This window comes from Halichoeres trimaculatus, unplaced genomic scaffold, assembly GCF_033239565.1.
Source record: "Halichoeres trimaculatus isolate MK-OKI-2021-1 unplaced genomic scaffold, fHalTri1.1 fHalTri1_scaffold_11, whole genome shotgun sequence".
Lineage (NCBI taxonomy): Eukaryota > Metazoa > Chordata > Actinopteri > Labriformes > Labridae > Halichoeres > Halichoeres trimaculatus.
In genome coordinates, this window is record NW_027437189.1 from 19,455,439 (window position 1) to 19,469,290 (window position 13,852).

General features: G+C 38.8%; 1 protein-coding gene across 2 annotated transcripts in view; it reads right to left on the bottom strand.

The window, feature by feature from the left end:
• cntn3a.1 (contactin 3a, tandem duplicate 1) overlaps positions 1-5,889 on the bottom strand; it is a 99,630-nt gene extending 93,741 nt beyond the window's left edge. For both annotated transcript variants that reach the window (XM_074680567.1, XM_074680566.1), the window contains exon 1: positions 5,350-5,889. The gene's annotated coding sequence lies outside the window, so the exon portion shown is untranslated. The remainder of the gene's footprint in view (positions 1-5,349) is intronic.
• Positions 5,890-13,852: the final 7,963 nt, after the last annotated feature.

Here is a 13,852-nt window from a genome sequence, read left to right on the forward strand (position 1 = left end):
AAAGAATTACCATGCAGCTCTGTGCGAGTGTGGGGGTGATAATGATATCAAATCCTAATCAGATGATAGTATTTCACAGTTATGGAGATTCCTTTACACCTAATATTCAATTATTAAACCAAATATTCACAGTCATAAGACAGCAATCAAGACTTTCTATTCCAGTTTTCTTTTTACCATCAGAGCTATTTATACTCCGACAGAGGCGATAATGTTTTTCTTTTGCTTTGAAAGGCTTGTAATATTTTTCTTTCTCATCATCAAACTGACGTTGTCCTTGCTGTGTGTTTGTAGGTATCCAGCTTGTATACCTCCCCAATATGTTTGTACAATTTGAACAACAAAAGACTGACAGAACAAAGGTATTCTGAAGGTGCGTTGAAATTTGCACAACATGAAAAAGCCTCCAAACCCTGCACCTCATGCTCTTCAAGAATCTTTGCTCATATAAGTAAAAGGCTCCAAACTTTTCTTGAGCTGAAGCTTTTATGCGTGCCAACCAGATTTTTTTTCCTCCCTTCTCACAAATGGCACACCACGGGAGTCAAGGAAGTGCCAGCGTATTCCCTAGCCAAGATTCTACCTCAAACAGTGGCACAAGACAAAGAGACTAATGGTGTTTTGATCTAAGCACACAAGCCGCAGGCATGACATAACACATGCCAGCTTCCTCGTTTCTTCAGACCACACCAGGGGCGCTCCACGAGAGCGTTCATCCCAATCTCCCCTGTGACAACAGCAACCGCGTATGTAAGAAGGTTCTTCCTGCCTGCACACATGCTCCAAGTCCAACTTTTACCATAATGAGCGAGGTGTGTGGTAATAATGCACACAGCACTGCAGATATATGCATTGAATCCCCATGCTAGCTCTCTGGATACTAAAGTTTTGAATCTTTCAACCCCAACCAATACAGTCATTGCACCTTGAAATAAGTAATAGACGTTGATGAATGATGAATCATTGTAACTGTTTAATTCATCTGAACTGACTTGGATTAGAATGGAGTGGCCTAGATTTGAATCACTCTAATGAGACACCTGCAGCAAACATACTGTGTTATTTATTTTACTGATGCTAGCTGTGACTGAGGGTGTTTTTAGGCACAAGTGATTGAGCTTCTCCTGCGCCAGTCTTCACTCAGGTACTAATTAAGACTCCCATTTGGATTTAAAAGCCTGCCAATTAATAGCTTCTAAAATACACAGATTTAAGTCTTTGGTGGAACACTTTGGTGGAGCTCTGCGGTTTTCATGGAGAAAAGGGATGGGATGATCATTGCAGGATTCAGAGAACACTGTGGCTCACAAACAGCATAAAGCAGACCTGTCTGACTGTGCAGTGAGAATCAACAACCCTGTTCAAAATGATGCAAGGTCTGATGTGACTACTACGGGCAGTTCTTACATTTAACCTTTTACATTTTTTAACAATATTGTGTTTTTGTTTTGTGATATTAATACTAACAAAATTTGGATTCAAAAGTGACCAGCCCACAGTGAGGCTGAGCAGTACAGACTTAGAGGGGTCATCCCTATGTTAACACATTTCTAAGACTTAGGCCCTATGTTCCCATTAGAGTATTGGCAAAAACCTCATGATATGATACACATCACGATACCTGGGTCAGGATTTGATAATATCACAATATTTATATTTATTTATTAATTTATATATTTTTTAAAAAAAATTAAGTGTTGATAATGTCGATTTTCTCTTATATGTTTTTTGCTAGCTTAATTTAGTTAATTTTGTTAAAAACGTTGGCTAGGCTTAGATAAGCATCCTTCTTTTGCCTATGCTGTTTCAGTCAATACTTAACACAAGAACTTGTTTTTTTTGTTTTCGTTTATTAGTTTTTAAAAATTTTGGCTTGTGTAAAATGGCTTTCTTATGAGAAATAATGTATTATGTATAAAGACTGAATTAATCTTACTACAACTACTCATTATCACAATATTGTGATATATTGCAATACTCTGAGTTAACTGTTTGATTGAAAATAACTTTTTTTATTTTATTGTGTTTCAAATAATGAAAGATGCAGTTTTTCCAGTCATACACTTAACTTGAAAACATAAATTGCATCAAGTTTTTCACTTCAACTACTGTGACTTTAAACTTATGTTGCAAAGAAATTATTGGGTGGAAGACATGGTCAGTCTGTGACACTAATAAATGCCACTTGGTGTAACCAGTGTTACGAAAAAAAAAAATATTGCACAAAACATAACTGATTATTATTTTATCAGTCTACTACACTGTAAAAATGATTTTGAGCCGACTGACCCAAGAATAGAGAGAAAACTGATGTTTACAGCATCAAAACCCACATCATAAAAATGAGGAATAAAATATTTTGACTATCCTATGAGATTGTATTTATTATACAGTTTATGGGCAACATATAGCAGAGTAGCTCTTCGATGCTAACTACAGCAGTGGAGGTGAGGAGGACGTATTGTACTTCCAACTCAACTAAAATATGAATCATTACAAGAAACAATAAAATTGTAATACTGATGCCAAACCCTTGTTTTCATTTTTTTAAGTCACATAAAAAAAACCAGATTAAAAAAAAAAAAATGGTAGATATGTGGGAACGTAGGCACACTTCCAGATGAGAATTGTGCCTCTAGGAATTAAATCTGAATTATTAAAAAGCATGATCAAAAACTGGATTTGATGTTTTGAAACTGAATTTGTATGCTCTGAAATTGTCTTTTCACTTACTTTAGAATACAACTCTCTTAATGCCTTGAATTAAAAAAATATAAATAATTTAAATTTCATTTTTCACAATTGAGATTCAGTTTTACAAGTTAATTTCAGTTCAGGGTGGCAGATTACGTCATCGATGAGGAAGAGCAGTTGAGGTTAGATTCACAAAAATTATTTTCACAAAAACTTAAGTCCCGAGCAAGCCTTAATGCTCTGTCCCTGGTCTTCAGACAGCCTTGCGCTATCTTAGCTGGCTCTGCTCAGGTGAGGAGTACAGACACAGACTGTAAATACGTTTTTTCGTGGATGTGAAGAGGGTTTCTGTGAATCCGAACTCGATCACTCAATTATGATGTTTGGAATCCCTGCATGCTGCCCAAAGCAAACAAGATATTTATCCTACTTTCTGAGGTCTTTTTTGTTGCAGCTGTGCAGCAACATTTTTCTAGGCAGCTTTAGTGAGCTCACATCTTTTGTTTTGAGATGTCGTATCAAGGCTGTCTTATTGCTACTACTACTGCCTTGTGAAATTAATTGTATTTCATAAATCACAAGTGGCTGTTGAACTGTTCTGGCTCTCTAGGTAAAACACTCCCACTGTGTTCACATTTTCGCCATGGGATTAATAATCCTGAATAACTCACGAGTACTGCTGCAAATTGCATTCAGTATAAGGTTAGTGAAGAAAACAATCAGGGCCACATGGCTGGCTAAATGTGCCACTTTCTGATCAGTTTAAAAATGCTTTAAGTGGAGATGATCACAATGTTGAGATCAGGGTAAGGACATCCCTAATGGACACTTCTTACATTCATACTGTATATATTCAGCATGAGTTAGCGTGTGTTGTCTAAGTTTGTTTTCAGACAAATCAGAAGAATCTTAAATAAAGGGGCATGTATAAAGGGTTACAACATTTTTTCTTTGACTTCAAATTTCTAAGCCAGAGTGGAATGTTGTCTCCGTAGGACAAGACTGAAGAAAAGTTGACTCAAACAGAGGAGGCCAAAACATAAACTTATCGCTGAGGAGGAGTGGAGAAGAAATAGTGAAACAGCACATGTAACAGAGGATGGGGGTGTTCTTACGCAAGGCGAATGATCTTTATTGGGACTGTTACCCCTTGGTTAGTTGAGTTTCAGAATTTCTGAGCAATATGATAGCAAAGGATCCACCTGGTTTCTGTTTCATCTTTTAGTGAGGAGGGATAGTGATATTTGTGTAGAGCTAAGTTTGGGATAAAAGATAAAGAGAACACAGCAACAATCTGCAGGTAAGCTGTTGGCGGTCTGGTGCAGAAGAGTGAACAGCAGAGATAAAAAAAAAGAAAAAAAAAGTGAAAGGATTTCTGAGGAAACCATGTGGATCATCACACTATCTTGGCCTGCCTGATGTGTTAAAATGGAATAAAAGATGACAAGCCTGAACCTACTTGCACCTATCAGAATGCACATCTCTCCTCTCCGGCATCAAGCTGTGTTTCCATTTCTCATGCAGACTAGGCTCCACTCTGTGGGGTACTATGAACTTCATGTTCCCCTCCTCCTCCTCCTCCTCTTCCTCCTCCTCTTCTCTCTGAGCCAGTGACATCATCAGAAACGTGTCCAGCCATAAGCACATTTCCCCTAGGAGATGAGTAGTAGCTCCACTATTCCAACCATCAAAGGTAAAGAAGAGCGGCTGCTTGCAGGAGAAGCGTTTATGTATGAAACGAAACCACAGATTTTTACTGTAACACTCGTGCCCATGGCACACCCATCTGACATTTCACAAAGATGAAACAAAGAGTTCAAACAATGAGGAGGGGGAACTCAGACTGTACAGTTAAGCAAAGGAAAGATTTTCCTGTGAAACATTAAATGCAGCCAACACTAATTTTCTGAACGGCAGAATCATGATGAGCAAGGCAGCTCCCTCTCAGACATATGGACACTTGATTTCAGGAGGATAACTATTTCCAACTGAGTGGCACGCTAGAGGACTTGAGACAATCTGAACGGCAATCAAGCTCGGAGCTGGGTGCAATCAAAGAGAGGGAGGGAGAGATGATGAGAGTGGACTGAGTCCAATCCCATGTTGATCACTGACGACAAATGAGTTCTGCCAGAGGATTGAAATGAGGGAGAAGTGATAGCTTGATTTGTGCCCTCCCACGAAAAGGATGCACGGTATTAATGGTGTCTATGGCAATTACAGGACAAAGAGGGTGTTATTACCTCGCGTGGGTTATGTGCAAATTGTAAATGGGGTCTGGAAAAGTAGCATTTAAAACCTGTTGGCTTTTGTAATTGACAAGTGGCCGTGAAAGCATTGCTATGAATGCCATGATGTGTTTTACAGTGGATATGTAGTAGGCAAGTATTTGTCTATGTGCCCTTAGGAGAAATGGATATAAAGCCAGTGGCTACAGCGTTTGATAAAATATATTGATTTTTAAATTATTTTTTAACCTATCAGACTTCACACTATTAAACTGTAATTACCGTCAACACCAGGAGTTGAAGTTTGTGGGAAAGACTGACGGTCAGCACAACACGCACCGAAAATAAACACCAGTAGGGTTCGGCAAAACAGAAAATTTGAGCTTCCACGTAATATGTAGAAAAGCACACAGTTTTGCGTAATTACCTGAGTTCGTTCCCCGTGGTGTTCGCTGCTGTTTATCCCTTCTCGGAGATCCATGTTACACCGCGCATCTCTTCACTGCCTCAGCCCAGCAGCTTCCAGCATCGAGTCGACGGCAGCAGTGAAGTTGGTCTTGTCAAAGTGCTGTTATTGCTGTCGTAGAAATGGCCCAAACTGTCCTTTCCTATCTTCGGAGGCTACACTTGGCGCAGGTGTTCACTGTTTCCACCCGTTGTGTCTCCACTGTTTTCAGACTCCGAGTAATTCCTACTGAAGCAGTCTGGTCCTCCTCTCTCCACACTCCAGTCTCCGGCACATCATTTAGGGCAGCGCCGACTTAGCTGTCCGCACCCCCGTCAGGCAGACAGGCTATGGACCAAACCCGCAGCGGTGGCTTCTAATAAGAAGGTCTGCTGTGCGGAGGTTGTTAAATTGCGCCTTGCGGGTTCATTTTAGGAGAAGAAAGTGTTCCCGGTGTGGTTGACGTCGCAGTTCAGTCTGAGCGTCCGGCTCGTGCACTGAATGAGGACTGTAGTTGCCTGCGCGCGCGGCAGTGGCACTTGGGACATCATCAGAGGTGTACGTATAATTTACAGTGGGTTTGCTCTTCACTCTGATTATTCACATAGCTGTGTCAAACATCACTGAGAATACTAGTAGTTTAGTTCTTCCTCTTATTCTTATTTCAGGGCAATATAGAATAGAAATAGCAACATTTACTTGTGTCTTTTCATTTGGTACATAAGATAATATCGAAACAGGCATTTCGAACAAAAGTTGTACAGTTGTAATAGATTCTATAGTCTCTTAAATAAAATGAAAACGGACCTCAGTATCATTAGGAACCTGTCTTCAACGATATAAAGCTGTAATGGGCTTAAGGATAAATCCATATAGTCTACATTATATACTGCTTTATAGCAGGGCCATAACCAGAGGATTAGACAGGGGGTGGTATGAGCCACCCTTCAAATTAGTTTTTCTCCCCAATGCTATTCCAGAATTGGCCATTCACCTTGGCAGATTTGGAGCAAATGTTAAAACTAAGTATTTGGGTTATGTAGTGGCGGACAACTTCCAGCTCTCTTTGCCTCTCAGCACAAGACTCTCATATATTCATATTTTGAGTCCCTGATGTAGACGTGTTATGTTGTTTTTGAATAACTTTCCGGGGTTTAAAAATAACTTTACCTGAGGATAAGTTACCTGTATGGTGTTTTAGGACTTTAATTTTTGAGTAAGTAGATATTATAAGTACATTTTAAGTGGTGACAAAAAAAAAAGTAGATGAAGAAACAAATACCCCTCACTTCATGTTTCACATACAAAATTTCCATTTGGATGAGTCAGACTATCTGATATTTCAGTGATTGCTGTTGCCATCTTGGAGCATAGAGCTGGGTGACATCACAACCAATTTCCAGCATAGCTCCATCTTGCATTCTTCTGACTGGATGTCTAATCAGCCAGAGTAATTGAAAACACCTGTGAGAGTGTGCAAAGCTTTTAATATGCAAAGTATCAGCTTGGCTAACTACAGCTGTCAAACAAATGTTGAGACTGATCTGCAGTCTGTTTCTTTATTGACTTCCAGTCTCAGGCATGAAACCATTCGTAAAAACAGTCTTCAAAGGGACTTAATCACTGTGACAAAGATGGCTGTAGCCTCCTCAAAGTAATGTCTTCAATAAATCTTAATGTCATCACTGTAAAGTTCAGACAAATGGAGAGTGTGCACTGTATAATAACTTTTATTTTTCAATTCCACTTATCATTTAAGATACATGTATTTCATTAAGATTAGACCATAGATGAATACGCAAAAAAACAAACAAACATTACACTGATGCAAAGATATTGGCCCTGTTTATGTGGCATTTATTGTCATGGTACTTTACTGTGTCTGTGTCTTTGACTGACTCATTATACAACTTTGCTTTTATCCCAGACACAATTGGCAGTTTGGTGACAGAAGATATATGCTTCTTTGTAGCTCTGCTGGTTGTCTCCTGCTGCTTTGAAAGTCACATAAAAAAGTGATGATTATGGCAGCGCACCTTAAATAACCCAAGTTTGCTGCAGCAGCTGCAACTGTGATAACATTATTCACAGTTGCAGTAATTTATCACAAGGCGTTAGCATTTTTGTCCATCCCTGTATGTGGTATGACACATTTACATAAAATTACCATTAGAAACAGATTTATGTCCAGAGTAACACTTTTTTGTCAGAGTTTGTTTGTATAATAACTTCTTATTGAGACGGATTGCAATCAGCTGAGAAAGTTCAAACAGCCAGGAGTTGTTATATGCACTATGCCTTTGGCTGATAATCCACTCATAATATTGAGAGGGATTTAAGAGAATCTACTTCTGTTTGAGCCAATAGGGGAGTGATAATTACAGCAGAAATTAGTGAATGCCCCGCTGAGCCTTGGAAAGGCAAAAGGAAAAGAGTATTTGGATTAACCTACTGAATGAACATTTAGTATTCCTTAGCCACCCATGCACACAGCTAATAATGGCACATCAAAGCTCCAGGGAACACTTAATAGTATAGCAACCCTAAACACAAATATCTACAACTACGCTTGAATATTTCATGAACTCTTTCATGCTCAAGACTGGAGGGAAATGTTCTTATCATTTGAACTGTGATGATTTCTTCAGAAGAAAAAACTAACTGAATCTTACTTTACGCAGTTTTCCTCATTTCTCTCTGCTCTCTAAGGAGACAAATGCTGCATGCAGCCATCACTATGTGACAACAGGCTTTTCATTGTTGTTTGGGAGATGTCATTTAAATACATGAATTACGTTTGTCCTGCGGCGCTAAATGAGATGCTGAAATGAGCAACTTGTCAACGCCACCAGGAGTCAGAAAGATAAGTATTTTCAGGGCCCTCTCACAGGGAGCAAGGAAAAGCAGATTTTACTCTGCAGCGGTGTCACACTGCCACACTCTCTTGGATATATAAAAAACCAAGATCTTAAACAGATTACTGTCTTTAATCACAAACCATTTCACAGACTTGTAGATGTCATACTGCTTTATGTCAACCATCTATTTCGCATTCTTTTGCAACAGCATACATACCCATAGACCTCTAAATTGTAGTTGTAAGAAACAGAATGATAGACTTTTTATTTTCAGAAAAGAGAGCACTTCTGCTCAGGAAGTTGTCCTACTAAAGCAAACCATTGGAGCAGCTACAGAAATAGCTTCTGTTTTTTGAAGCATGTGATGCCACACTACAAGATGAATTAAATAACTTTTCCCCATTCAAAGTTTACAAATTTGAGGGCAGGTGCTTGTTATTGCCCTGAAAGCCACCAGCTCTCTGCCTGCATGATTCATATTTAATGCATAACATTCAAACTACACCAAAATGTATAATCCAAGACTGCTCACCCATGTTCTCTGCAGACAAGAAATAAATAAATCCTTCATTTGACCTCCAAATTTTACATTCATTCTGTGTTTGTTTTGTCCACAGCATGCATATTGCAAACACTGGTGGAATTGAAAGTTATTGTGAGGAATGCAGGGGGATTCTATGCTGGACCGACTGTGTGACAGAACAAAGTTTTTTTTGGCACAGATGGTGGCCCGGTTTGTGCATCTACCGAGTTGGGGCAATCCTCTCTGCCCTTGTCTCTGCATGATGTCATTCAGTTTTAATCAAATGAAGGACAGTCAACAGCTCAGTCAGCTGCTCAGCAATGCAGACTACACACTCCAGCTTACCCTGAGAAACAGAAGGATGTGGAGTCAAAACCTCAGAATGCCTGATGTGGATTCTTTCTTGACCTGCAAAACTGAGTCAAGGGTGATTCTGATGTTTAACTTTTTCGCTCTGCTGGGCAGGACAGCATAAAATTTTGCCTTTTTCGTCCTCTAAACACACTTTTTTTCTTTAGTAATGCTGCAGAATAACAGCAAAGCAGTATATGTTGTGTAATCCAACAGAGCTTTGTATAAAAAGTGTATGTTTTACTTGATTAAAGCAATTATCTTGATGTAGATTTCCAGACAATTTTACATCAATTAGTACCAATTAGCTACTTTAATTAAACAATTGTCTTTTCTGAGTATTAATACAGAGTACAACATCCCTGAGACTTTTATTTATGTGTCCTACTCTCACCACCAGTATGTGTATTATTATAGATAGCATGAAGCCACATCACCTGTAAATACCTATGGGTGGACACAATGTATTGGTGGAGGACAGGCATGTACATAGACATGCTGGCTGTTATAGCCACTGAAATGACATCACACCTCTCCCTCTGATCAAAATACACATTTCATTTTTCATTTCACGTCAAAGATCCATTCAATTGGTAAAGTTTACAGCAGAGCAGGTTTTTTGTTAACTTGTGGTAAACTGCTGTCATGGAAAGTTCACTGGTTTGTTTGTGAAATTTAGGATTGCGATTATCTTGTAATCTGGTTATCTGGGAGAGAATGCTGTAGGAATCTGTAATTTTCGACAAAGCAATCACTCTTTTTAATTAAAAAAAAGTAAAGTAAAGTAATAAGTTCTCAAGGGGCTTTGAGTACAGCCACAGGGTGCCTGTAAGTCACATGAGTTGGGCTGTGCCTCTGATTGGGCAAGCTCGCATTCTTAATATCCTCTAACTGCCGAGTTAGAACCCCAGTGTGAACAGTGTGTGCAAATAGTGAATTCAGGAGCCGTTCTTATAACCAAACTGTAAATAGGTTAATTTCTGCTGTAAAAATGCCTTTTTTTTGGCTTGGTGTGTATGTGACTTCTGGTACTTCCAAAGCCAGTCTTAAGTGACACTCAAGAAACATATTCTTGGACCAGAGGTTGCCGCGTGTTTTGCACGCTAACATAATAATTTATTACAATGACAAAAAGCTATTTGAGAAAAAAACGACATGTATTTCATTAGTGAGATCAAGGGGCAACATCTGGTTTAGAAAAATGAAGCCTATGTGTAAGCGCTAAAAGTTGCTCATCATCGAAAATCCGCTTTAGGCTGACTGCAGAAAGACACGTACACATCCAGCTAAAACAAACAGACTTTTGTGGCATTACAAAGCATATTTACAGATTGGTTCAAAAAATATATGATATGAATATGATAATTTCCAAAGTTTTAAACACATCGCTTAAATAGTGTTTGCCAGAACATCTTTGCCAAAAATAACAATGAAATTGCTGAGGACACAATAATGTAGTGATTTGTACAGAACCAAGCTATATAAATTAACTGGCAGCAAAGTACAAACCTAATTCAAGAAGCCTCTTCACAGAACTTTTAAATAACAACAATAAACATTAAGCTAACCGGAAAAAAGTCTCATCCTTTACGAAACGATCACAGCTAATGCTATCATTCATGCAGCACAGCTGGTGCTAGCACAGCTCCCTGTAACTTCCATAAAGCTCAGCTTACACTAATGTTCAGGTTTGCTGAGAACCTCACATAATATTTTGTACTGCTGTCACATTCATTTACGTGTTTGGTTAATATCCAAAATGATTAAAACTGTGAGAAAGAGGCAGGAAAGGCGCAAAAAGACTTTTTGGATGTATTAGGTACAACAGGATAGACACTCACTGTTGTCTCAAGCATGCAATGACTGCAAGAAATTACATCACTTCCGGGCTGTCTGTGGAGGCCTGCAGAGGCAGGAGCCTGATGATAGAGACATGCACTCTCTTCCTGGTCTCAGTCAGTACTCGAGCTGTACAGGAGATTAGGGATCACATTCAAAGTATGATGACTGGTGATGGTAGACCTATAAAACTCCTTTTCATAAACAAATAGTTGAAGTCATTGAGATGATATTTAGGTTATACTCAGTCTGTGGATTTGGCTGTCATTCTGACATGGGCTAGGTTGTTTAAAAATGATATTATGATTGTTTTGTCGTGTTAAATCAACCCAAATACAACAATTTCCCACTTTTCAGCTGTTAGCTCAGCTTTTTTTCTAATTCTAGATTCTGGGCATCAAGTCAGGCTCTTCAAGCTTGTGAGGGCCCTTTTTAAAGGCTTAGTTCATTTGCAGGTATGTGTACATGAAGCTTGTTGATTAATTGATTTTTTGAGATGAAGTTTACAAGTTGAGTCTTGCAACTCCAGAGCTTGATAGACAAGTTATGACATGCAGTAGATGTATGGATGTACAGTGAGCGTAGGAGTAGAAAAAAAAACACAGATATCCCTGCGGTACACATGTGCTTGCAGGCTGCATTTTGACAGGTAGCTGCCGTCTGTACTGTCACTGATCTGTCAGGAATACTGATATCCACCCACTCATTTCTGTGGAGACATCCACAGCTGCAACACATGGCTGAGAAGCAAGTCCAGGATAATGGTGAAAGCCGAGGTGAGGTCCACAAAAGAAACAATACCAGAGAAACAAGGACAGAAAGCCTTAAAGGCTTTTGTTGTAGAGTGTGTCTTCTGCTAATGATGGCAAAGTAGAAGAAAAAAGCTGATCTGTATCAGGCGTTGCTCACACAATAGAGAGTGCTAGCAGTCTGAAGAGAGAACAGAAAGTAAGTCCTTCATGTGCAAATTAGCAGCAACTTTCTGTTAAAGGCTTCCTGAAAAAACAGAGTTCTTTAATGACTTATCTAAGAAGCATTGTTGTAGATTAAAAGTGAGGATCAGCTTCAACAAAATTATATAAGGGACAGACAATAGTCATGGTGTGTTTTCACTGTATGTTTGACAGGGAAGACTAACACAGTGAATACAAACAAAAACAAAAACTATTTCTGCTCCAGACATACTGATACTGAGTCTGTCTTAAAATTACATGTTGTAAGTGCAAACATGTAGGAGAATTTGGCAATATAATGATTTCAAAGTTGACACTTTCAAGACTTTAATGGTCCACAAGCATCTCCTCCTAATGTGGTTGACATAGTCAGGATGAAATCACACAGTTTATAAACTATATTTGCAGATTGAAGTTTTACAGAATTTCAGGAGACAGGGTTGGAAATAGGCTACCTCTGCTCTCAAATTTCACGGTTTCTTACCCTGGAGGAGGCAACATCATTAAAGAGGTAATGAAGAGGGAGGCATACTAGATACACATGCACTTTTAATATCGTAAAGCCAAGGTGCCTGAGTCAAGAACAGGATTTGAGCCCAATTTCATGAAAAAATGCTTCTCCTTTGTCTCTGAAGGTGAAAAACAATGAAGAGGGTGACACATATAACATACCTATTGCACAAATCCAACCTATTTAGTTTTTATCTGATTTTAAATTATAAGGTTAGGTTAGATTCAAAACGAGCTTTGGCCAGTTATGTGTTCCTAATTTGCTTTTTTTTTTTTTTTTTTTTAAGTTTTTGTTTCTTTATTTTATTTTTTTTATTTTAATGCCAAATTGAGCAGCATTCAAGATGTGCATAGTATGCTTTAGTTAACACACTTGCATGTTTTGGCTAGATCCTAGTTTGTGCCACTTTCTCATTCAAAAATACACTCCTAAAAATAAGACACATTTCATATAAATGGATCTTGACTGTCATGCACTTCATTAAGCAAAATAAGTGCGTTAACAAGGTTCTGATACATTATTAACAAGCAAGCTCTCGGAAATACTCCCACATGAAGACTGTACTGTTTCCCTGCTCTAATTAGTCATATTAGTTTAAAAAGTTGCAGCACATGGGTTAATATATTGACTTTTGACTCCTGGCTCTGCGGGCCAAATTGCCTGTTTGGGAGATATCTCAGAAAAATCAGGAGGTAGAGGTTTTTCTCTTACCAGCAGCCTTCACTTGCTGCACACTAATGACTGTCTCGCCTAAGCATTTAACCTTGAGCCAATCTGTCTTCTCACTTAGAAAAGCTGAGTTCTTGAACCATGAAATGGAGGTAGATGTCCCCCTGAAAGAAGGTTACAACCCAGACTACCTGAAGATAATCAATTATTGCCCTTTCAAATGTTGCAAAGTCTTTACCTAGAATTGTTATCAGGACGATGTTATTAGAATCTGCTTTGTATTTCCAGTTTAGCAATCATCTCCTGAGGAATAAAAGCACCTCACACACCACATGTGACCATCATTACGCTGTATGTAGACTAAGGATTGTGTTGTCCAAATACAGCCAGTGGAAACAGCGGAGGCAGATAGTTTGTAAAAACTCCTCCTGATCCAAGTGACTCTGCAGGCAGACTTGGTGAATTTATTTATGAAAGTGTGTGTATGATCCAGTGCCTATGTACCCAGCTGTCTCAATGCAACCAGGGAGGGTTGTGAAAGGCGATGAAGGAACGTTGCAAATCACCCACTGAATGTAACACAATCAAAGCAAAACCTGCGCAGAGAAATTCTATCTGAATATTGATTTGTGTGACTGTGTGTGTGTGCTCCTGTTTGAGTTAGTGTGTGTGGATGAGCACATGTGCAAATTAAATATATTCTGAAATGCATCACACTTCTGAAAGAGAATCTGTAATAGACCAGAAAAAAGGAAAAAGATTTATATGATTTCCATCCCCC